This window comes from Panulirus ornatus, chromosome 16, assembly GCF_036320965.1.
Source record: "Panulirus ornatus isolate Po-2019 chromosome 16, ASM3632096v1, whole genome shotgun sequence".
NCBI classification, from domain to species: Eukaryota; Metazoa; Arthropoda; class Malacostraca; order Decapoda; family Palinuridae; genus Panulirus; species Panulirus ornatus.
In genome coordinates, this window is record NC_092239.1 from 35,651,866 (window position 1) to 35,678,717 (window position 26,852).

The 26,852-nt window shown below is 48.0% G+C and overlaps 1 protein-coding gene across 3 annotated transcripts in view; it reads right to left on the minus strand.

Moving 5' to 3' along the window:
* LOC139754255 (uncharacterized) overlaps positions 1-26,852 on the minus strand; it is a 413,413-nt gene that overhangs the window by 79,329 nt on the left and 307,232 nt on the right. The window lies entirely within an intron of this gene.

Here is a 26,852-nt window from a genome sequence, read left to right on the forward strand (position 1 = left end):
CCTTACCTAACCCATTTAGAAGCCAGCACAATCGGTGAACTTGTATGAAATATCTGCAACGTTATGTTTACCATGAGATTCGAGCTCACAGCTCAGGGAATGCAAGTCCAGCGCTCCGCCACTGAGCTAACAATAGCGAAAGTTTTAATCCCTAAATCAATATGAGAGCCGCGGCAAATCCGCTGGCTGTTGTCATAATGGTTGTACTTCATCATCGACGTCCACTGATGGAGGGACCCTGATTGTTTTGAATACTGGCCACCAGCTTGGCATCCCGTGTAATGTTTTCATGCACGACAAAAATACATAGCAGCGCAAGCGTCGGCATCGCTTTCCCCGCTGGGTATGATACATGCGTATATGCAATGAGCGTTTGGTTTGCATACCCCATATGCTTGCCCTGTCTGTATGTGTGTGTCTTGCGAGGGACAAAGTATGGCTAAAGCAGTACCTGAAGTCGCTCCTAGCGGCCCCTGTCCGTCGCCCTGGTTAACATCTTCCCGTCACTCCTAAGGCGTTCTGTCTCACAGTCTAATTGGTTCTCTCATGACCTCCTGCACAGCTAGGGGGCAAAAAGGTTGTTGGCCTCTGTTGCGAAAGGTTTGCGAATCTGTGTACGTGAGGCTCAATCGATTCCACATCTTCTCCATCCGTACACCACCTAAGCTGTGAAACTTGCCACCTCGATACGTCTTTCCCGACTCTTCAGTCCGTTTTCCTTTGCGAGGCAGGTCTGGAACTGGTGATAAGGATACGCCTCATTCCCCGTCAGCTCGACCTTGCTATGGAGGGGAATCCAGTGCCTCAGACTTGCGAGCTTTTATGATACAAAAAACGAACAGCAAATGGATCTGTATGCCTGTAGAGGTGCACGTAAACACAAGAGCATTTAGTTACAAAATATGCCCATAATATTTCTTCACATACATATATCTTATGGACTATTATGGATACATATATTTAGCCTAGTACAGATGTTCCCTCGCACGTGTAATGATGTCAAAGTTTATAATATCTATAAATACATATACGAACACAGGCGGCCGCAAAGAAACAGATGAGCATGTATTGAGGAGGGCGATGCAGCATTTGCAGCATATAAACTGATTGAGACTAATGTATGACGAACCCTGCCTTTGGATTCTCCTTCAATTTGTATAGATCTGCAAACCGACCAGCTGTGTTAAGAGCAAATGGAAAGTAATCCCGGTGCAGTCGAAGTTCAAAGCCTGGTGTGGTGATATTGTGATGAGATGCTTTAAGTGTTGGCACGGGTGAGTGAGGCAGACCTGGCGTATACAAACAGTGGCTCCTGGTCATGCGCTGAGTTGGCGGTGGTAGTAGTGGTCGCCAGGCCAAGGTTCGGGTCTGTTATGGTTCAGTCTGGCGACCACACTCACCACACCTAATTTAGGGAATTTCCACGAGTCTTCTCTGTGTGTATAAGCTGTATACTCGCATGGGAATACCATTTTCCTTTCTATGTAGATCTGACTTTAGTAATGCATTACCATGAGGGAAGGAGATGAAAAGTCATCTTTAAGTTAATCAAAATGTGTGGAAATAACCCGAGACGGCTTGTATACGAAAATATTCACATATATATAACCGCAAGAGAGAGTGTGTGTGTGTGTGTGTGTGTGTGTGTGTGTGTGTTATAAGCAGTCAGCATGCATCGAAGCACATCATGAACTTACAGTCATCCCAGCATCATTAAAAAGATACACTTTACACGTTGGGTCAGAGAGGAGGAGGAGGAGGAGAAGCAACAGTCGACGGCTGCTGGAGGACGCAGGTGCACCACAGCCTCCCACACCCCTGATGTTCATCCTGAGCCAAGAACCACCTCCTACCGCGCCCCTCCGTCTCTTGGAGCCACCCCCTCCCGCGCTCTCCCTCGAGAGCCACCCCCTCCCGCGCCCCTCCGTCGAGAGCCACTCCAACCCAACCCTCCCCAGCCAGATTTAATGTCATTTTCACATACTTTCTCCGTGATGGGGGGAGAGAAAGAAAAAAATATCATCCCCCGCTGTTCCGCGTTCCAGAAGCCACAGACTGGCGTATGATGTATGCCTTCATTATACTGGTGCTGGGCGGGCGAGCAGGCGGAATGTGGGTCGCTGCCGCGGCATATCACACTCATCTATGTCTGATACTTGACCACATCACGATCCCCAGTGGTGTGGGAAGCTGGATGTAGCTGGGGAGTTTCAGTCGTCCACGATTTACACACACACACACACACATATATATATATATATATATATATATATATATATATATATATATATATATATATATATATATATGATCCCTTTCATTTAGGGGTCTTAGAGGTATAATCTCAAGAATCCTTTCCCTCCCATCCATGTCCTAGTGCAGCTTCAAGGCTACGCTACACTCAGTAGCAGGGTCAGGATGGACTCCTCCGAAGTCTTATAAGTTCTTTGAGGAGGCTGTACCATGTTGCGTCAACTGGCGATGATGCAACCTCGTCCAAGGGTGACTTTTCACTTGTGGTCTCGCAGCAAGGTGGTGGAATCTGGTAACACACACACACAGACACACACACACACACACACACACACACACACACGTAAATACATAGGCACATCTCTGCTTACCGTGAGTTACACATAACACTTGTGTGAAAATGTGGACCTAACTCGTCTGTTCCTATCGCTCCCTTGCTATACAGGAAACACTAATTGTGTGTGTGTGTGTGTGTGTGTGTGTGTGTGTGTGTGGATAAGACTCTTTAAACAGGCTGAAATATGTAATAGTCTCGAGGGAGTCATGTGTAGCACTGCTGCCCGGTAGTGAGGCCATCCTGCACACGGGACGACCTCGCCTCACATACAGCGTCGTGCAGCAAGCTCCTCCACCTGCCCTCATCAACCTCCATAAACCCATGCCCTGCACAGCGACGTTGAGGGTGGTGGGCATATGAGCAGGGGGTTGAGCTCATCACCTGTGACCCAATAAACTAGTTGTGTGGGGGGGGGATGAGGCGAGTTTTTTTTTCTAACCTTGGCTAGGCCGCCCCTCGCCACGCCCAAGGACAAGAGTATGAACGACACACACACACACACACCCTTCCTTACATCCCACCACACGCCGAGCCTTATCCCATCTCGCCAAGCTCTGTGATTTATAGCCCAAACCACCTCGACAGGATTAAATCCCTTAATAATATGGTAATTCAGCGGATTTCTTCGTTTTTACAACAGGCTTGGCCTTGCTGTTAGAGGGAGGTGCGTTCGCGCGAGGGAGGCTGAAGACGTTCCCGCCAAGGATGGGCATCGGTGGGCGGATGCGAACGAAGGACTTGCCAAATTCCCCAGCATCTTTACATGTTTTTGCGTCTGGTGGGCAGCTCAAGTCGGTCTGATAAAAGAAGTCGCGAGTGATGGTGAGCCGGTGAGACGGGGTGTGGTGAAGAACGACACCATAGTGTGGTGACGTGAGCGGCGAACGGCTCTCCTGAAGATGCAAAGATGGAAGAACCAGAGTGTCATGACATGAAACCAAGCATGAGGCTTGTTTAGAAGAGACGTAAAGAAGTCCTTTGGTAACCTGAGGGTAGTGGATGAATGGGGTGAACTCAATGTTGAAACTTTCGTGTGCAAAGAGCATACACAAGTTTAAAAAGTTGTATAAAAGACGGGGGAGAACAGCATAATATGGGCCCCACCAGTGTAAAACTCTCTCCCCGTACAGGATAAATAGGTAATTACATCGGGCAATCAAATAATTCTCCATAGATATAATGTCTGTGTTTAGGTGTGTGTGTGTGTGTGTGTGTGTGTGTGTGTGTGTGTGTGTGTGTGTGTGTGTGTGTGTGTGTGCGTGTGTGTGTGTGTGTGTGTGTGTGAGACAATACCATCTTTGGATTAAACACACACGCTCTTACGTAGAAGAGAATACGGAAAAACAGTGTTGTGAGCACCAGTGCCCGGGGTCAGCTCATCTATCAGAAGCAACGTAGGTAATATAAAGACGAATGAAACACATAACACACACTGGGGAAAAGCCCAGACCTCCATACAAGCCATATATTGAGATGAGAGCCTTTGATCTTCGGCCACTAACATCCAATAGATGACTTTCTGCTTTTCTATCCAGTTTCTACCCAAAATGTAATCATGGCCAAGAATAACCCAGTCATGGGTCACCACGTCTCCCAGTTATCAGTTCCTTCCACGTACACCAACATCATGAGGAGATACAAGCGATCAGTTACGGTGGTGAGGTGAATGGCATCATCATGTCTTTGACTATACACCCGCCGACATCCTTATATCATATGAAAATTCGTTAGAAACAACAAAGCCTATGATATTCTATCTTTCTTATGGCTAAGGCTCCAGTCACGAACCAACGTCCTTATGGACGCCAGAGCTTTGAGTGAAAATGGGACGAAAAGAGAGAGCGAGTGAGAGAGAAAAATTAGATTAATCTACGATTTTTTTTTTGAGGAATAAAAAAGGGTTTGACAATGTGTAAAGAAAAGGGAAGAAAAGTGAAGGATGCATGTATGTAAAAAGCTATATCAAGTCCGGCTGGGTAGTTTGGTTTTAAAGAGAGAGAATGGAAGACAGACATCCTTAGACAAAGGGTGTAAGAGGGTTCCGTGCATCGCTTGGAATACTAAGTCGGGAGGGTAGTACTTCCCTGGGCGACTGTTGTCTACATCCTACCAACACGGTGGGAGTAAGGTGGTGCCAGACAGCACTGCAAGTCTCCTAAGTCCGGATGGTAGTACTTCCCAAGGCAGCTGCTCTATACAACACAGTAATTACCTTGACAATATCAGCACAACTCACTACACCACGTAGTTCCACTGTGGCAAAAACAGCATCGCAATGAACCACAGTGGCATTATAGATCTTATCGCCAACACATGACATAAACATAGTGTTTAAGCTTCATTATGGTCTAAAAAGAACTCCTCTGGTACCATAGTACCATATAAAAAGCTTCGCCGAGGACCATTATGATATGAACAACTTCGTTCAGTACCATAATTACGGAAAAAAAGTAAAGCATCTTTTGATACAATAATGGCACGAGCCGAAACCTGCCTTAATGCCGTAAAACCACGCGGAGTATCAATAAAAACCATAATGGTCTTCGGTAAAGACAGAAAACAAAACAAAAGGTACTCTAATCTTCAGTTCTAGAGTAGGATGAACAAGAACAGCGACTATAACAAATGAACGGAGGCGTAATTAGCAACGACAAATATCCCTAGTCGTCCGCCAACACAGAGGGCAATATCACCGCGCCACAGACTTTGGTCTATATTAAGATGCTCTGGTCAGCAACAAGCTGCGGATGGCAGGAGATGTGTGGGTCACCTAGATGGGAGGAGGAGCTTTTTGCTCCTGTTACCTTCAAGGACAGAGCGGGATACCTGGGAGGAGGCTTGAACTGTTGTGCCTCCTTCACCATGGGCAAGACACAGAAGGTGGGGTAGACCAGAATGTTCCTAGGCTATGGAGGTAACCTCCTCCCCTCTATTCACAGAAGCTGGTCTGGACGGGTCCTATATATACTGACCAGAGGGCGTGGATGAAAAATGACCTGGGGTACGGGAAGGCCGCGGGGCAGAGAGATGAAGGACACAGTGGCCATATAGGGAGGACAGGAGGGAGGGAAGGAGGTTGTTGGAGACGACGGCGAAAGGATAAGACCAACAAGGGACTCTTTTAAGGAAGAGGACCTAGGGACACGCAAGGAAGAGGACCTACATAGTGATCTACGATTCATCAACGTCTGTCACTGATTCAGACGCGAATGAAATGCGATTGAGGCAGTTCAAGATCCCATACACACAATCGCCTTTTCTACCTTACAGAAACTCGTCATATCTTTCAACGTCGGAGGATGCTCAACTCTCCCACAGTCTGAGTTTGTTTACACATGGAAATGTCTGACTAAGAGGGTGTCTGTGTTCGACTGCGGACGCTTTTACATACGTATATGTACACATATATGTATGTAATGTACCTGTGCATGTGCATGTGTGTGTGTGTGTGTGTGTGTGTGTGTGTGTGTGTGCTCAAGTATATAAGAAGTATATCTTGTTTTTGTCCCGGTAAACGAGGGGAGAAAAAGAAGCCCAACATTAATGTGTCTCGCGTCGACAATTCTCCAATAACAAAGTGATGCTAACTCGCTGATGCATCTAGACACTCCACACCCTATGTGGCCACTGTCACTCGTACTATGGAAGCCGGTGTGGTGGAAATGGCTGGTGACGAAGGTCTGAACGCACCTCACAGGTACCTTAGCTCCTCCTCCACAAAAAGAACCGACGTCCGCCCACGGCAAAAGGGCGTGGCCGGGAGGAATTCTCGTACCGTCGCGTCACATGGCTGAAGTGATTATGGACTACTGTACCACCTGCTGTGGCGGGAGGCGAGAGGAGCACAGATCCCTCCCCGTTCTGCACAGGCTTGGGTCTCAGAGGTGTACTCTCTGTGTTGGGTGTCTCCGAGCAATAACAAGTACACAGACGAATACACACACGTGTATGTACCTATCTCACACCCCAGGAGTCCCTTCTATTTTCAATGGTGCTTCCGCTGCGCTTAGGAAGCATGCCACGTCCACACACACATACTATATATATATATATATATATATATATATATATATATATATATATATATATATATATATATACATATATATATATATATATATATTTTTTTTTTTTTTTTTTTTTTTTTATAATTTGTCGCTGTCTCCCGCGTTTGCGAGGTAGCGCAAGGAAACAGACGAAAGAAATGGCCCAACCCCCCCCATACACATGTACATACACACGTCCACACACGCAAATATACATACCCACACAGCCCTCCACGGCCCACCCCGGACGCTCCACATGCCCTGATTCAATCCACTGACAGCACGTCAACCCCTGTATACCACATCGCTCCAATTCACTCTATTCCTTGCCCTCCTTTCACCCTCCTGCATGTTCAGGCCCCGATCACACAAAATCCTTTTCACTCCATCTTTCCACCTCCAATTTGGTCTCCCTCTTCTCCTCGTTCCCTTCACCTCCGACACATATATCCTCTTGGTCAATCTTTCCTCACTCATTCTCTCCATGTGCCCAAACCATTTCAAAACACCCTCTTCTGCTCTCTCAACCACGCTCTTTTTATTTCCAAACATCTCTCTTACCCTTACGTTACTTACTCGATCAAACCACCTCACACCACACATTGTCCTCAAACATCTCATTTCCAGCACATCCATCCTCCTGCGCACAACTCTATCCATAGCCCACGCCTCGCAACCATACAACATTGTTGGAACTACTATTCCTTCAAACATACCCATTTTTGCTTTCCGGGATAATGTTCTCGACTTCCACACATTTTTCAAGGCTCCCAAAATTTTCGCCCCCTCCCCCACCCTATGATCCACTTCCGCTTCCATGGTTCCATCCGCTGACAGATCCACTCCCAGATATCTAAAACACTTCACTTCCTCCAGTTTTTCTCCATTCAAACTCACCTCCCAATTGACTTGACCCTCAACCCTACTGTACCTAATAACCTTGCTCTTATTCACATTTACTCTTATTCATATATATATATATATATATATATATATATATATATATATATATATATATATATATATATATATATATATATATATTATCCCTGGAGATAGGGGAGAAAGAATACTTCACACGTATTCCCTGCGTGTCGCAAAAGGCGACTAAAAGGGGAGGGAGTGGGAGGCTGGAAATCCTCCCCTCCCGTTTTTTACTTTTCCATAATAAGGAACAGAGAAGGGGGCCATGTGAGGATTTTCCCTCTTCGGCTCAGTCCTCTGTTCTCAACGCTACCTCGCTAACGCGGCAAATGACGAATATATATATATATAAAGTTTTCTTTATTGAGTTTACAGCTTTTGGCATGATGTGGTTGAGCAGTGTTGTCAAAAAAGAAATAATGTAAGTCAGAAGCAGTGGCATAATTCATCTTTAATTCGATCACGCGACGAAATTCCTTTTCCTTTCTAGTTTTGCCGGGCGACGGCTTCGGAATAACGAGGCAGTCGATATCACTCATGAGGAAGTCGTCGGTGCTAGTGGATGGTGTGAGGCGAGTCTATGACGAAAGTGAGGAGGAGGGAAGGGAGTGGGGTGGGTGGTTGAGACTTTGCTTGCCTAGGAGATGACTAACAGTGACGGCGCCATGGCCTGGAGGAGGGTGGCAGTGACGGCGCCATGGCCTGGAGGAGGGTGGCAGTGACGGCGCCTGGCCTGGAGGAGGGTGGCAGTGACGGTGCCTGGCCTGGAGGAGGGTAGCAGTGACGGCACCATAGCCTTGGAGGAGGGTGGCAGTGACGGCGCCTGGCCTGGAGGAGGGTGGCAGTGACGGCGTCTGGCCTAGAGGAGGGTGGCAGTGACGGCGCCTGGCCTGGAGATGGGTGGCAGTGATGGTGCTGGAGGCCGACAGGTGTCGGGCCGGTGTCGTCCCCTGAATGCTTACATGGGGGCCATCCCACGTCACAAGCTTTGCCCTGTGTCCTAGACTCTTAACTCACAAGTACAAGCAGCTTTATAAACACATCTAGATAATGATATGTGCACCAAGGCCGAACAAGTTACAGACTACGTTCCTTGTCATTTGTCGTCCCCCCCACATCATCAAGCGCAGAAGGCGCAGTTGTGCGACGTAGCCGAAAGTGAATCTGCTTTTTTACGCCCACGGCAAGTTCTTCTACGGTACGCGGCCCCAGCAGGTTCTTCTAGAGGAGCAGAGAGCACCCAAGTACGTCAGCGGAGCCAAAAAAGAAAAAAAAGAAGAAGCATTACGTATTACCGCACTATTTGCAGGTCCTTACCGAAAGTGAAACTTGGGTCGGGGTCCACTTTTGCTACAGTTAAGTGGTCTTGCTGGCAAGACGCTCGGGAAAGTGAATATTTTTTTTTTTGGACACAAGAGGAATCCCCCACCGAGGTCTATTAGCCAGCCGAAAGTCAACCCATTTCGCTCAGTTCAAGAAACAGTCTATACATCTAAGAGTTATTTTGTTCGTCACCCAGAAGGAGGTGTGTGTGTGTGTGTGTGTTCTTGCATCGTCCCGGTACTACGGCGTTTCTCCAGTAACGCCAGTTCGCGTACAAAGCAATGCTCTGATCATTGGTTCTGGACGACAGGTCTCCTTGGGAACTGCTTCACAAAACTGAAGTTGAAGCAACGGAAACCAAGTCCACCTCCGCGTTCCATGATGATATTTTCTAAGTGGTGTCTTGTGTACCCGAGTCTCCAGACTCCATCAATCATTGCGGTCACACGCTGTTAATGTGATTCGAAGCGACCCTTTTTTTTTTTCCTGATTGTCTGTTTACGACAAAGAAGAACTCTTATCTGCGATTTCATGATCTGTTTACAGTCGCAGCCGTCTTCAAACTTGGGGTGGGGGACAACAGATGACTGAACAGTTAAAGAGGGTCACGTAATTTTCTAAGGTGATACAGTACATGGGTGTGAACTGAAGGACATATCATATCTACTTTTCGCGAGACTTTTCACTGACAGTGACGGCATGTGACGTGATGTGATGCGTGGACATAGACTGCCGGTACTCTGGTGTACTGCGTTAGGTTATAAGGGAAGTAGCTCGAAGCCCTGGTGATACAACGTTTAACATCTGACCCAAGATGCAACAGCTTCCTGCTTCACCCGAGTTCACTTGTCACTGTCTCTGCACTCGGACACGAAAGTTCATGATGCCCACTGAGGAACCAGTCGCCGCTTGAGGTAAGAAATGTCAATGTCGGCTGGTAGGATCATGGTCGAAATGTCGAGGGATAACTAGATGAAGGGGGAGAAAAAAAATGTCGAGGTCGGTTGGTCAGCTCATGGCCACAAGATAATTCTGAGGCCTCTTTTGTTATCCAGTTATTGGTTGCGCAAAGGTGGGCGACGCTAGGCGTGGTTAATCTATATTTATAAGAAGAGGGATGAGGGCACCATGGACAAGGGCAACAGCTGTTAAGACAGGTGTCTGGTCCCCTGCACCGGTCCACCTTTAACCAAGCATATTGGGTAAACATCCTGTACCTCGTAAAGAACTCGTGCCTTGGATCACTCCAATGGGTAAACTTGAATCTCTGAACTTCAGCGTCGAAGGAGTGGTCATCGAAAAACCTAACCCCGTGAACGCACTTCGTTCAGCGAGAGCACGGAGGGACACCGATACGAAAATCGAACAGCAACTCTGATCTAACCTCGGTCGTCCCCAGAAGGAGTCCCATAGGACTGAATCCCTTTTACCCGCGTAGCCAGGAACCATCTCCCGTGTAAAGACAGTCACGCAAGTTTCCTCCGCTGAGGTCCCGCAGGGGAAGCACATATGACAGGATCTTTTGAGGGCCATTACGAAAAGCGTACTGCGGTCCCCTCCCTTTTATCTACGCAGGATCGCGACCAAGCTCCACTCCCACTGCAATGAGGTGACAAAGGTTTTTCATTCACCATTATCAGTCCTGCTCACCCTCATATTCCCCTCACCATGCAATGTCGCAGGACACTAGCAAGTTAGTGTAAGGCGCCTCTTGTTCCGCGTCGACCTAAAAGTCCTCCTTAGTTACACAGAGATCCTACTCTTTTCTCCTCCTTCGTCTACTACTTCCTTTCTTCCTCTTCTTTCTCCGCCATATTACGTTCTTCTTCCTTCTACACCTCCGTAACTCATCCTTCTCTTGTTGCCCATCCGCTGCAGCTGCCATCCTGCATCTGGTCGTTCTAAGAAGAAAAGCCATATTTCTGGCAGGTTTGTGAATCATCTTATGCACTTGCTACTATTCCCGCCATCCATATTGTCCTACTCCCGAAAAAATATTGACGTATCTTCCCGGTCATCTGTCTGTCCTCTCTCTTGCCCGTCCAAGTGGCGTGAGCCACGGTGCTTATGTCCATAAACATATACCCTGTGTGATTTACCAAAGCGCCTTTGGACTGCTTTGCTGCGAACAGAGCAAGCAATACGTTCTTTGGGAGGAGAGGTAGCGAGAAGGGGTGTAGTGAGTGCATCACGTACTACATTTACCCAGCCAGTTTTACTCACACAAGGCTTTTCAAACATCCATCGCCCAGAGGGTAACACTGGTTGAGGAATGCTGAGAGTCCTAGGTGTATAGAAGAGCTTCCTCAGGTGGTTTTCGTTCCTGTTGTGGTGCCCGGGCGTCTATAGATGGCGTCTTGACTCGGTCAAGGACCACCACTCCATATATATACGGAGGTGGAAGACAGACGTCCACTTTAGGGGGGCCGAAATGAGGGGAAAATACTGTCAGATACGGAGATAATGGGGGATAGTGAGGGGTGACAGGGGAGGTGGGCGTCAATTATCTATGTAGTGGCTGGGTGATGTAAGGAAGAGTGAACGGTGTGAGGCAGGGTCGCAATGATGAAATGAGAAGGATATTATGGTTGTGGTGGTTGAAAACCTGGTGGTGATGAGTGACTTGGTGGTGATGCTAACTATGACTGGTGGTGGTGATGAGTGATTAGTGGCATGGTTTCTTAGGGAGACTGATGGTGACGCTGGCTACGAAGACTTGATGCTGGTGTAAGCTACGATGAATAACAATGTCGCTGCTGCTGACGACAAAAACAGAGTGCACCTCTCCCGTCACATGAGCCACAAACTGCAACAATATTCTTGAGAGAGAGAGAAAAAAAAAGTCACTGAAAAGACACAACAGAATATCCTGCATTTTCCATGGCGCAATTTCTTTTGGCCTCAAGACTTGCGTGCAGTCGTTCTCCTTGATCAAGAAATTGTGGAGTGCCACCCATGAGCCTCGTACACACCTGTATGCCTCACTTCCCGCTATCCTTGCGACCGAAAGCGAAAACCTAGACCAAACAACATTCATAATTTCACTTCTTATGCACCAGCTGACGTCAGAGTGACATTTACAAGCGCATGTGGGGTTCTGGATTATACGAACGTCTTGGAAATATCCAAACACCTACTTATTAGGCAGATTATTGGCCTTTTTTTCCCACCCCCCGTTTCCTCGTCACGTCGTCAACCGTTACCCCGATCCATTTGAGCAGCCTATTCCCGGGTCACACGAGACTTCGAGATAACACAAACATTAGCAAAAACTTGTAAGAGTAAAATCCCAAAGGTCTGGTATGGAATTCAACTGATAATCAGATAACACGATGATTATATTCCAATACACGGAAATTATCCGTTCTGATAATTATCACAGACACGCCTTATCTTCAATAATGCACCAACCGGAGAAGATAATATACACTGTAATGCTTTAATTGCAGGAGGACCATCAGGATCGACCCATGGAGGTAAAGACGCAGGCATTTTCACCAATACGACTAAGCGTTTCCAAGACCAAAGAAACATGTTGAACAGGGAAAATCAATTTACTGCATCTGTGCCTTGCCCTCAACTCTTATAAATATCTGCATTTCCTAAATCCGTAGAGGCAAGATTAATCGACCAAAAATATGAACTCTTGCAAAACGTGTATTCTGTTGTCAGGAAGTGCATTAGCAAAACATCTGCTCTTTGATTAAAGACGTTGTAAAGTATATAAATCTAGTTTAAGTGAGCCTTTTTGTGGCCCCAGCCTACGACAGTAGCCATTTAACCGTTTATACTAATGGCCAACTGAAAGCTTTAAAGTCTCAAGAATCTTTTGACGTGTGCATCAGGTGGAGGGAGGGAGCCTCTTTCAAAGATGATGATTTCGATTACATTATTTGCGTCGAAGTCGCATGATTTACAGTATCTGGGCTCCCGAGGCGTTAGTGGGCACTGAGACATGGCTGATAAGCTGAGCGTTTCAGATTCTCAGGTCCGTAAGTAACAAGAATCTTATTATCATCTTTGATCGAAGGAAACTCACTTGCACTGACATCCGAGATTATAATACAGTGATGAATGTACGTCTTAAGATGAGGAACTTAAAATTCTCCACCATTGGAGGATCAGGCCACGATCACTGGAACCGTCTGTAGGCTAAGTCCTGATGCAATAACCTTCCCAGCAGCATATTGACCAGGCCAATTGTCCCACGAGAAGGTCTCACAGCCGGGGTTCACCCGCAACAACATCTCTGTTGGTGCGAATGATCCATGCTTAGTTATCTATGTGTTAGCTTTCCGTAAACTCTCCGGCAGAAAAGCTACCATTCCCTGGACACCAATACCTACAGAGGGATGAGATCAAGTCCTGGAGACACATACATACACACACTGACTGTGTTCGGTCCGCTGTATACGGCAACTTCAACCACGCATATATCTACGCAGTTTCTAATTTGGCGGCTTCGTAAAATGAAAGACGCCATCGTCTAACCCACCGATTTTATGGCCCTTTTCAACTTTACGCCTTCCCCAAGTGGATACTAGGCAACTCCGGCTATCATTTTCCCCCCTAATATAAAGTCTTTTATTCTCATACTGTTACAAGGAATCTCACTGGCGCCAAATGGTTTTGTGAGACTGAATATGGCTGATGTGGACCTGAGCGATGGGTGTGTCTTGGTGAGGTCCGGGGGATTCCTCGAGTACATTCATGCATTTTAGCTGATGAACCTGCGTCTGTGCGAGGTTAAGAGCAACAGAATGAATGACGTAAGGTAACGGGTGGCTACAGGGACTCAGTAAACCAGAGGATATACCTGGCAACCATTTACATTAGCTTACATAACAAATTGTTGGTGTGGTCACGCGCGCCGTAGTGAGGCATTCAACAACACATGGGACGTGGTCTGGAGGCAAGGCCGTGGAGGCAGCCCCACCTTGCCTAGCCTGCTACCCTAAGTACATCTTGTCCACTCTGAACATCAGCCATTGCATTCGTAACTTGTCCTTCAGTGGCAACTTCAGACAGAGTTCTCTTGTCCCTGTGGGTGCTGGAAGAATGTCCTCGTGTGAGACACGCGAAGCAGAGTTCTTCTGTCCTGGAATGTGATGTGATGTGCTCGAAGAGCGTTCTCGTAAGAACAGAGCGAGCTGGAGGACAGGTAGGACAGAGGCAGGGCAGATGGAGCCGCCACCACCACTCCCAGTTCCAGATCCTGCCGTCCTCCGCCGGCGTCCATGACAAAGGCCTCGGCTGCCCACCGCTCGCTGGGCGAAAAAAGAGGACCAAGAAATACACTCGCCACGTCTTCCCCAGCGTGACGAGCGAGGAAAAGCCATGCAGCCTTACAGCAACAACTTCTTCGTTATCTGGATGCTTCAGAATACATGTGGGCTGTGTACTGAGGGGAGGCTGGGCGTCTAACGACCCAGGTTCATGCTAGGCTAAGGCCAAGAGATACAATATCATCATCATCATCATCATCTTGCATTGCGGTAATATCGCTTTTTTTTCAGGTGTCTTGAAGCTTGACGATGGGTCCGTGGGTCGAGGTTGTGTTACACCATCGGACTATAAGAAAAGACCTTGGCAAATCATGGGGCTGAGGAGCTAAGCTGCCTCATATCATATGGCTGAGAGACTAAAGCTGCGTCATGACATGAGGCTGAGGGACTATGCTGCGTCACGTCATGAGGCTGAGGGACTATGTTGCGTCATGTCATGAGGCAGGGAGACTATATTGGGTCATGTCATGAGGCAGAGGGGACTATGTTGGGTCATGTCATGAGGCAGAGGGGACTACGTTGCGTCATGTCATGGGAGGCACTGGAAGACCCTGCGTTGCGTTCATGAACAGAGTCTCAAAAACGCTGCATATTCCACGCAGCTCAAACTTCTTGCACATGATTGTTTTCTTCCTCCAGCGTTATGTCCATCGTAAAGTCGAAGGAGGAGGGAAGGGGTGGAGAGGAGACTTCCATCACACATGTGATCCTCAAGTAACTGCCTTCCCGTTCTCCTTCACACCTGCCACAGTACAGGTGTGTAGGGGAAGGTCACCTCCTACTACTGACATGACATGATCCGGATGGTGGCGTTCCACACTCCCAGCAAGCGACACTACTGAGTCTCGACCTCCTCACTGAGCCACACCGCCACATCCGATCGATCCCATCTCGGCAATGGAGTAGCTTTCCAGGGGTGCAACTTCCCAGGACGCCGTCTGGAGAGTCGAACCGGAGGAAATGGACGCCCCTGACCTCCTTAACCTGACTTCCTGCTAACAGCCTCATTAGTAGGGTTGTTAGCATCCATTAGTAAGGCTGTTAGGTCCCATCATGTCTCAATCATGTTGCTGAAACATCAGTCAACTTGATCCCCAACTTCCCACCGCCTGACGCAGTGTTTCTCTGTAAGTGACACTGTGTTTCCCTGTAGCTGACGCTGTTTTCTCTGTAGCTGACGGTGTATTTCCCTGTTGCTGACGCTGTGTTTCCCAGCGCCTGACGCAGTGTTTCTCTGTAGGTGACACTGTGTTTCCCTGTAGCTGACGCTGTTTTCTCTGTAGCTGACGGTGTATTTCCCTGTTGCTGACGCTGTGTTTCCCAGCGCCTGACGCAGTGTTTCTCTGTGGGTGACGCCGTGTTTCCCTGCTGCTGACGCTGTGTTTCCCAGTTGCTGACGCTGTGTTCCCTTGTAGCTGATGCTGTATTTCCCTGTTGCTGACGCTGTGTTTCCCTGTAGCTGCCGTTATGTTTCCCTGTAGCTGACACAGTCCCTTCCCTCAGCTGTCAGCGCGGATGTTAATGCAAACAATTCTTGTAATCTTGAGTGTAATTCTCTCTCTCTCTCTCTCTCTCTCTCTCTCTCTCTCTCTCTCTCTCTCTCTCTCTCTCTCTCTCTCTCGTAACTCAACAGGGAAACTGACAAAGTGAAACAAACCTCACACTTAAAAGAAAACTTGATACATGGTTGAAGCCAGTCCCAGATGAACAAAGGATTTAATACCATGTAAGGAGCTTATGGGTGGAATGAAACAAGCATCATTCATCAAACAAGATGTGCGGTGGTGAGCGCTACGCGACAGTCCTGTGCTTGAAAAATCTCTCCGGAGGTGCAATGCAGTCATGCCTCAGGTAGACCTTTGCGAGGCGACCTTCCCAAAGTGATGTAACCTGGTGTTCCTGGACTCCGCCTGTAACCCCACGAGCGGGAAGTCACCTCCGAACGAGGCCGTTCATCGTCGCAGGACGGAAAGGAATAAAATGTCGTCGGGGACCTTCCCGTCGCAGTGGAGCCTAAACCACCCTGCTCCCACGTGGAGCGCAGCCTCAAAGTTGTGAGGTGTTCCGTGTAAGGGGATGCTGTGATTCCCTACAATGATCATAATCCACCAAAGAGTCGTCCTTCCTCTCTGTGTGTGTGCGTCCAATGGCACCTGGCCATTTTTCTTGCTATTTCCTGGTGGCTTTTGACTAACCCTATTGATCTGGTCATGGTCAAGCCTCCTCTCCTTCCCAAGTACCCTTGCCTTCCCCGTAGATACAACCTGCCCCTCCTCCACCCTTCACCCCCCTCCGCCCTCTCCTCTCAACCCCCGCTGTCCAGTCTCGCTGGCCTCCAGGATCCCTGTCCAGATGGCCGCCCCCCCTTCCTTAGTTCCTCTTGGCCAGCGTCCCGGTATGAGAGGCGTGGCATTTCTTTTTTTTCTCCTTACTTGTCCTCTGCGCTGTCCCTTGCGTCCTTGTGTATTGTACAGTTGCCCAAGGCTCATGAAATGGACCGTAAACTGTGTAGCGTTTCCTTTGCCCGTATACAGTGCAGCGTTTCCTAGCTCACACCCCGCAGTGTCTCCTGGGTTTCGAACACTGTAGGATATTCGGATCAAATTAAAATATCTCTCGGTCCGGTACTGGAGATTTCTGGTCCATATACAGTCTCCTGGTCCTTATACTGCATAGTTCTGATCCATATACAGTCTTATGGTCCCCCACAGGGAAGATTTCTGGTCCATATACAGTCAACTGGTCCCAATATTTTGAGACGTCTGGACTATATACGGTCCTTATATTGCACATTTTGGTCACTGTACAGTCTCCTGGGCTGTATATTGGAGATCTCTCGTCCTTATACAATCTTCTGGTCCATATATCACACAGGGTCTCTAGGACACGTTCATCAGGTAATACCTCCCTGACCTGCAACTCTGTGCAGCATATCATATACAATGAATTTCCCTATTGATAAATCGTACACTGTACTAAACTTACTTGTAGTACCTTCCTGAGTACAATGTTCGCGTTGTTCAGTGTACATTTTCCCCTCAAGATTCTGAAGTCTTTACTGGTGTGGTGCATTGTACAATGTGCGATGATCACTCGTGTGCTGTACTCGTCTCGTTTTACTTTTTACGCTTAGGGCCTTTGACCTGACCTCTAAGGGTTCTGTCAAAGGCCACGCTATCATACCCAAGGATCGCGTGGGCGTGCTGAAGGATCGTACCATAGTGCTCAAGGACCGTACCGTCGTACTCAAGATCCGTACCGTCGCGTTCAAAGATCGTACCATCGTGCTCAAGGATCGTACCGTCGCACTTAAGCCTCGCACTGTCGCGTTCAAGGATCGTACCATCGTGCTCAAGGACCGTACCGTCGTATTCAAGACTCGCAACGTCGCGTTCAAGGATCGTACCATCGTGCTCAAGGACCGTACCGTCGTACTTAAGCCTCGCAACGTCGCGTTCAAGGATCGTACCATCGTGCTCAAGGACCGTACCGTCGTACTGAAGCCTCGCAACGTCGCGTTCAAGGATCGAACCCATCGCACTCATGGACCGCACCGACGGTGTCGTACCTGGGGAGTTGAGCATCGGCCGAGACTGGTTAGTCCTGCGAGGCGAGCTGCACCCAGGGTCAACCAGTGTTAATACTCTTGGGTTAAAGCTAAAGGCAAAGCCAGGCTGAACCAGTAGCCCTAAGCAGCCCCACCCCGTCCCCCAGCCTCGACTGACTCCCAAGCTCCATCGGCTCCGGGCGCTTCGTGCTGCTTGTATTACTGTTTCCCTCCACGTACCGGGTTTTTAATAGGCAGGTCTTGCAATGGGTCGCGTTCACCATGAATTTCATAACCTCCCTGATAGCTGTCTCGTGTCTCATGCTTCTGCTTCGTTCGTTGGATCAAAATGGCATTAATCTATTTATTTTTTTCTCCCGTCTCCTCTCCTCGTTTACCTTTAACATATGCCGTTATGGTGCCGGCTTTTTTTGCCGCCAAAACATGATCAATCATGGAGGAGTTCATGGTATCTTTTTATCTATGGACTCGCAATTTGGGTAACCACTGATAGAATTTATCCTAGCATGTTTTTCGGGAGCGTTTCTATTAGTATCATTATCATTATTAACATCATTATCATAATTATTATCATTATCATTACTACTATTATCAATCTTACCATAGATACTATCATCATTATGATAATCAATAGCATTTTTATTATCATAATTATCATTATAATCATTATGATTACCATTATCATAATCAATATAATTCTCATCATAATTATCATTATGATTATCATCATTACCATTATCATTATTATCATTATTTTCATAGTTATTACCATCGTATTTCTGGGACCAGTTCTCTCTCTCATATACATTAATGACAGATAACGGGCTGCGTCGTGAGATGACAAGATTAGAAGCCAAGTCTAAGCTGGGAAAATAAAAATCTACAACAGGAACGGAACATTTTGAGTTTCAAAACTGTCTTGGGCAAAGTGATGACGAGCGGGGCAAACGAATTTTGAGCTCGAAAAAGGCAAAGTTGTACATGTCTGTAGTTGAAAGGCCTGGGCAAAATGCAGCACACGAATTCTGCTGACCTACGAAAGACGAATGCGGAAAAGGACTTGGGTGTGATAATCTCATATTTCTGGTCGATTTTAATTAAGACTACAGATTCATATGAATAATATATGACTTTAAGCCTTCAGATACGAGGACCTTCCACAGCAATGTTCTATCAACAGACTGCTATACAGGCAAGTCCATTCCATACCCGCTACTGCCGCTACACATCCTAAGTTGACCGCTAAGTATTCGTGTTACCGCCACCCATGTAATGTTTACCCTACGTATTCGTATTGCCGCTACAAATGCCAAGTTTACCGCTACACAGTCATGTTGCCGCCGCACATGCCCGGTTTACTGCTACACTTGCAATGTTTACTGCTACATATTCGTGCTGCCAATACACATGCCAGGTTCACCGCTACATAGTTGTGTTGCCGCTGAACATGCCAGGTTTACCGCTACGAAGTCGCATCGCCGCTACACATACCAAGTGTTCTGGCAACCGCTACTGCCTCGGTAACACATATACAGGAGTGGTCCGCTGCTGGTCCCTCCTCCCCCAACCTCACTCGCTCCCACCCACAACCTTGTCGTCCTGCCCGACCTTGAGCACTGTCCTCAGACCATCAGATCTGTTGCACAAGACAATCAGAACTCTGCCATCAGATCATCAGACTCTGGCCCCCCCAAAAAAAAACATCACGTCAATAGCCCCAGAACAACAGACCTCTGGCCTCAGACCATAGGGTCTTTGGTTGCATATCTTCGGCCTTAAACCATCAGATCTTTGGGCTCCGACCATCGTCTCTAGCCCCAGACCATCAGATCTTTGGGCTCAGACAATCGTCTCTAGCCCCAGATCATCAGATCTATATAGTCATATTCATCAGAAGTAAAGCCATAGACCATCGAATTTCTGGCCTAACACCGTCAGGCCTACAACCCCAGACCATCACATCTACATCACCTGACCATCGGACCTAAAACTTCGGTCCACCAGACCATTTGTCCCTGCCAGGATAGAAGACGGGGGCTAGGAGGAATAGTAGTAGTAGTAGATAGGAGACACAGAGAAACGAAGACCTGACGGTCTCTGATGTGGTTATCTGAGGAAAGACTGCAACGATATCCTACTACATCCCTAATGAATCAGAGACAGAGGCAATCTCCTAAAGCAGATGGTACCTCCCGACCCACCGCTCCCTCCTACTCAAGAGTCGTCAGGAAAACAGCTATAGAGTCTGTACAGGATGTACTACCTTGGATATTCTACAGGAAAGTAAAGCGTGAGAGGTAATATCATCTTAAATTTCCTGCACATTCAGGAATACTGGGGGAAGGAGAGAAGAGAAAGATTAAGGAGGGAAAATGAAGAGAGCAAGAGAGAGACCAGGGAAAGAAGAGAGGGATAAGGTGATGAGGTCAGGCAGGCTAAGGGAGGGAGGGAGGGTGAGGAGTGATGTGGTGAGAGCTATGAAGGGAGGTAGGGAAGCCGTGCGGGACGACGCAAAGTGGTGGGGTGGTTCCCTCTCTCACGTTGCAGCGACCACCTGGACAGGTGACCAGCAACATCTACCCGGGCGAGGCGACAGAGGAGCGGCCACCTGGTTAGGGAACACGGGATGACCACATGGGATAGGCGACTTTGGGCTGGGACAGGCCTGAGGCTATGATAATCCCTGCTTGATTTTGAGTTACGTAAAGAACTGGACACCCACCGCCCCACCCTCACCCCGACCGCTGTTGCGCCATAGACCACTGTGGTTCGGTGTCCCAGGGGGGAGGAGAAGGGGAAGGGTGGAAGGTGTATGGCCCTGTGAGGCTCCAGAGTGGTGGTCTCATTATGGGTCTTTGGGGCCTATAGATGAGTGGGGTTCATTAACCGTATGGGGTCCCAGAATGCCATGTTCATCAGAGTTAGGGACCTCATTAGCGGCAATGGGACTTGGAATGAGGAACCTACAGAAGAGAAAGAGACCACCGATGGTCTGTCTGCTGGAGGTCTGGTCCCCTGGAGGTGGTGGACCACATTTGACTCCCCGAGGAGCTGGGAACCTGTCGTCCACAGACACATTCAACCAAAGAATAATAGTCTGAAATCTTTTTACGAAGTCTTTCGCTTTACATCTTACGGCCAACGCTCATACAACACGTTCGTCATAGAACAAAAAGAGCTTCATTTACAGTTCAAGGAGACAAGGGTCTGCCTTACACGTTTACAAGTGAAGGAAAAAAAAACTCATTACCGAAGCCTTTTTCGCGCTCGACTTACTACTGATGGGGAACGGGATCCCTCAAGATACCACAAGGAGATTAAAAATGTACCGTTACTCCGGATACTCTTCGTGTTTACAAATGACTGCTGAAACACTGAAGAGGTACATATTTACGTGAATAATCCAGTGATAGACCGAGGGAATAATGGTCTTTAAAGTAATCAGTGTGGGATTTCACGATGTCGTTCAAGCTGTTTGACTGATGGGAAAGCCATAGCGAGGTGTGTGTGTGTGTGTGTGTATGTGGGGCTCACTGTCAAGGCGACGCGGTAGATCAGTCAGACGTGGCGTGGGCTCCTGACGCTAAAGCGACGCAGCAGATCAGTCAGGTGTGGCAGATGCCTAAAGACGACGCAGTAGATCAGTCAGGTGTGGCTAGCTAAGGCGACGTACCGGAGCAGTCAGGTGTGGCGGGCCCCCTGCAGCTAAGGCGACGTGCTGGAGCAGTCAGGTGTGGCGGGCACCTGCAGCTAAGGCGACGTACTGGAGCAGTCAGGTGTGGCGGGCACCTGCAGCTAAGGCGACGTACTGGAGCAGTCAGGTGTGGCGGGCTCCCTGCAGGTAAGGCGACGTACTGGAGCAGTCAGGTGTGGCGGGCCCTTGCAGCCAAGGCGACGTATTAGAGCAGTCAGGTGTGGCGGGCCCCTGCAGCCAAGGCGACGTACTAGAGCAGTCAGGTGTGGCGGGGCCCCTGACGCGTGCCAGCTTTCTAATGTTCACTCGCACATGCGAGTTATACGCCTACATTTTCTTCCGTGCTATCTTTACCCGTTTTCTTCGTTACCTCCGGCACCACGACAGTAGTAATGAATGATCATGAGCACAGCCACTGAACTGCGTCCGTAGAGACTGTGCCTCCGTGCGCACTGGATTATTTAGAAAACGAGCGGATGACGTGAATGGAGCGAGTCCACAAATGGGTGATGGAAAACGAGAAAAGATATATATACAATAAAGCTGGGATCATATGAAGTGTCGACCATGAATAAAGATAAGTTGTCATTTACGAGGGAAACAGCACCTGGCGACGTCTCGTGAGACAACCGCACCATCAACAAGTCTGAAGAACCAGTGTGGAATGACCACAATGAGAAATATCTGTAAGCATACTAGGAAAAAAAAAGGTATATATAAATCTAACTACTTCGGCCTTATTACTGGGAGAAAGTTTTCTTCCCAGTGATGCAGTGGACGACAGATTTTCACCTCAATCAACAGAGGTCATATACTTCTCAACTACAGATTATAAAATCATATAAATTGAAATGTACATATACAGATGTTGATATCTATGACGACATTCGCCACCTGTCATATAAAGCAAAAAACCCATTCCTCTCTCTCTCTCCTATTACTTCGCCAAGAGCACCTCGTATAAAGCATAATTCTCGGGGAACAATAGAGATATATGTCATGAGAGGAGCCAGGAGACTGGTTAGTCTCGGTTGGTGTGCTGGCTGCTCATACAAGCCTCCCCTGCTCCTCTTCCTCCTCCACGTCCTTCACTCTCGTTGGTTGGTAAATAACCTTACCCCCGAGTATGGCCAACCCGAGGGTAAACAATGAACTTGCAATGCCTATACGATAAGGGGGGGAGACAGTGGGTGTGTCTTATGCTTCCCTAAAGTGTTATTGTTCGTGTCTAAATAAACAGTCTGTCAGCACCCATGAGGAGTCATTTCTACTGCTCTCACTCCTCGAGTCTTACTTCTCTCAACCCACACACACACACACCGGCACACTCACTCAATCGGTCCTTCTACTTCGTCTTTGATCGTTCCTTCCCGCCTCCTCCCCGCGCGTCGCTCACATATAATCTCTTAAGTCATTCTTCCCGCATCCATCTCAGCACTCAATCTTTTACTTTCACATCCTCTCTCTCTCTCTCTCTCTCTCTCTCTCTCTCCCTTCTTTATTCCCTGCACTTGACATCATGATTACCTCACCCTACCTCGTCGTCTCGCACCGTAACCCCAATCGAAGCAAAATCGATCCCCTCAACTTCTTACACCACCTTGCTTTCGCCGAAACCCATTCATCCATTCCCTTTCATCGACGATGCACGGGAAGGTCTTCCAAACCAATTCGTACTACCTTCTCACTCAACCCCACACCACTCATCTCGTAATCCTCTAAGTCATGAAGTTAAATTGGTGAGGGGGAAAAAAATAGCGACTTTTACGTATCACACAACTTGTATCGATCATTCACAGGAGCGGCACGATATCGAGAACGTAGTTTGTTGTGTGTGGAGGCGAGGACCTGCTGAGTCCAGCGCAGCAGGTCGTCTCGGGCAATGTTTACGCGCCAGAACAGGATCTGGCCTCGCCTCTCGACGCACCACTGACGCACACACGCCATACGACCCTCCTCTCGCGTTTTCCCTGTGTATCCGACTACCTGATACAAGAGGTCTCACGTGGGACTACTGTGTCAAAGGCATGTGTGTCCCAGGAAGCTTGTATACGTGTGTGGCAGATGTGAGGCGCGAACAGCTGTCTCTACCGACTCACCGATCTCACGTGTGGCTCCTTTGGCCGATAACGCATCGCTGGCACCTGTGGTGACGTGGGTAAAGTCTCTCTCTCTCTCTCTCTCTCTCTCTCTCTCTCTCTCTCTCTCTCTCTCTCTCTCTCTCTTTCTCTCGCCACCTAAAGCCTCTCCCGCTCGCTCTCCACACTTCACCTATCAATCACCAGTCACTTACAACACGACAACGCTTAATGTACACACAGTCTACAGCGGGTTATATATATACATATATCTCGTCTGGTGCTTAACCTTTTGGCCTCCGCCTCCCTCCCTGATGTGTCGTCCTGCGTCAGGAGTAGCGTCAGGTGTGTGTGTGTGTCTCTCTCTCTCTGTGAGGACCTGAGTTATGGCTCTGTCGCTCTGCTCTCTACACTACCGCCGTCAGCGTGCTGGGTGGGCATGGGTCCCCTCCCAAAGCTATATATTTGGCGCTCAACAACCGGGTGGGCCCAGAAAAATATGCTAATCTAAGCACAGCTTCTCTTACAACTGTTTACATTTGGTTATGACACATGGTTGCTTCGGGCCCCTAACGTGCATCATTCTGGTACATTTGGTGCTAATCTTGAGTGTATGTAAATGGATCACCCGCTACACCTCTCTACCTTTCTTTGTTGTATCAAGTTAACAGTTGCAGAACACAGCACCATTTTGATATGTAATGCTGCAGCTGCAGGATCACTGTTAACTGTAATGCTGCAGCTGCAAGACCGCTGTAATGCCGCAGCTGCAAGACCACTGTAATGCCGCAGCTGCAAGACCACTGTAATGCCGCAGCTGCAAGACCACTGTAATGCCGCAGCTGCAAGATCACTGTAATGCCGCAGCTGCAAGACCACTGTAATGCCGCAGCTGCAAGACCACTGTACCACTGTTAACTGTAATGCTGGGGCTGTAGAACCACTGACCATTACATATTATAAATTTACAGCGGCAAGGTCACTGTACCACTATTTCCTACAGCGTTACAGCTGCAGGAATACTGTAGCGACGAACGTAATGATCGTCATATAAAAAACTACAGATATATAAAGTATAACTGCCCTACATCATGCGCACCTACTAGCAGTACTGTAGTCAAGAGACTGTGTATTAACTATAGGAAATAACAGCTTCAAAAGAACCACCTCAGCTACGCAGGTTCCATCATCAGCTGTGCAGGCTCAGTCATCAACAACATCAGTCATCATCAGCTATGTAGGTTCAATCATCAACATCGGTTGGAAAGGCTAATGTAGATTCGAAACCCACAAGTCTCCCCTAAATTGCAACATTTGCTGTCGGCCATCTGGTCAAGGTTGTTTTCTTCATCTACCTCTCTATAAGCACCGAATGAATCCCAATGACCAGACGTATACGAGAGTCCGCGTCTGTTCGGCGATGGCAAGAATCCCTCCAGAGAGATGGAGGGTAAAACCAGCGAGAGTCGGATGGCTCCTTGGACCAGTGGGTTAAAAAAAAAAAAAAAAGAAAACGAGACATGCACATTTTCGCGACCGACTCTGTAATAATTCATGTTATAACCGCCCAATGGGGTCTGCCAGTGGTCCCTTGTGACCTGAGTAATTCTTTTGCGTTATAGCTCACAGGGTGAGCATCGGGTGCCCAACAGATCAGCTGCTGGTAACGGTAGAAACCAAAATCAATCGCGTTTCCACCTCTCGTCTGGCCCTGCTAACTACGTCGAGCTGACGATGGGGTGTGGGTGCTCTCTCTTCTTGGCTGACCCCAGAGGAGCGGAGTTTTAGCCACGCCACTGTTGCCATGGTCCAATAAGACGGTAGAAAATTTCATGGTTAAACTGTAATGTCAATTTCCACCTTCTACCTGACACGTCTGGGGGTTAATGCTCACAACTTTAAGGCCTCTGTGTCTTATCTACTCAATCTGCCACATATGCTTCACTCTGGTCTCTTTTATTATCTTATTTCGGTCTGCAGTTACCATCAGACCTCCTTAATGGTCTATACTCCAGTATGGTCTCTGATGCTAACCTCGGTGTCAGATCGCCTGCGGTCTTTGAGCACGTCTGCAGCATCTTTTACTCGGCCGAAGTGATTTGATTTGTGCTGGTATCACACGCGAATTTATTGTGCACCCCATGCTCATCCTGTGGGCGGTAGCGCAAAAGGATTACACAGTTACGAAGGGCCTCAGTCTCTACGTCTCCCTTTATCTCTAATTCGCTTCCGCACTCAAGTCTACAGTTCATTCACGGTCTCAACTTTTTAACTGCTTTCTTTGCTTCTCCTATACAGCGCTTAACCTCATGGTTTCCACTCTCCTTTCGCAATTTCTTTTCTTCCATAGATCTTCTGCTTTTCAGGTGTCTGCTCTGTCTCTGCTGCCCTTATTCGTCTGTTCTGCTGTAGCCACAACTCTCTTTTTTTAAGGTTTCTGATGGTATTTTGTTTTCCCCATTGTTCTTGTATGGTTTCTGGTCGTTCTCCTACGATCTCCTATAACACTAAGATCTCCTCTCGTATTCGCCAGACGCTGCACCTTGTGCCTCCGCAGATCAAGTATGAACTCTTGATGTGCAAAGTTGTTTTCCGCTCTTACTTGATATTAGGAAAAAAAAACCCGCCTGCAAATGGCCTCTTTTCCATCACCCATGAGAGAGGAATCTTCATTTATAGATGACTGCGAACTCGGCTCTTGTAATACTCCCAACGCTGAGTCTGTATCGTTCTCACGCAGTGCCCTGTAGGTAGTAATTACGACATCTGGCCTTGCAATAAGTCCGCAGACCTGAGACTTCGTGCGCAACGCGGCCGGAGACTCCTCGATTGCTTTCATCCATCAGCACGAGGCCAGGAAAGCCATCTTCCCCTGTGAACTCAATCATTCTGCTTTTTCTTTCGCTCTTGGCAATTTTTCGTAGCCGGGCTGACGAGACCACCCTCCCTGTGTACACTGTGATGAATGGCCGGGGCGTCCGTCATGCCCAACTCCTCAGCCTCCCACCGGCCTTGGCCTGCCTCCTTTGGTGCCGCTAGCCACCTATAGCCAGCCAGCCAGCCACCACCACTCTACCAGAGCCTGAGTGTTCCTACCGCTACGGCGGATTCCCAGAGTCTTTGCAGACCTGTGCAGTAATGGTGGGTCTTTCTCAAGATGCGGGCGTAAGGGGGGGAACGGGGTGTGAGACAACGGGTTGAGGAGGAGGTGAGTGGAGGAGGAGCCTGCTGCGAAGTGAGGAAGAGGAAACAGACAATAGTAGAAATAGGTGGATGAAGGGTAGGAGGATAAAGAAAATAAGAAAATGGGAGAATAAAGAGAAGTAAGAGAAGGATAAGTAGAA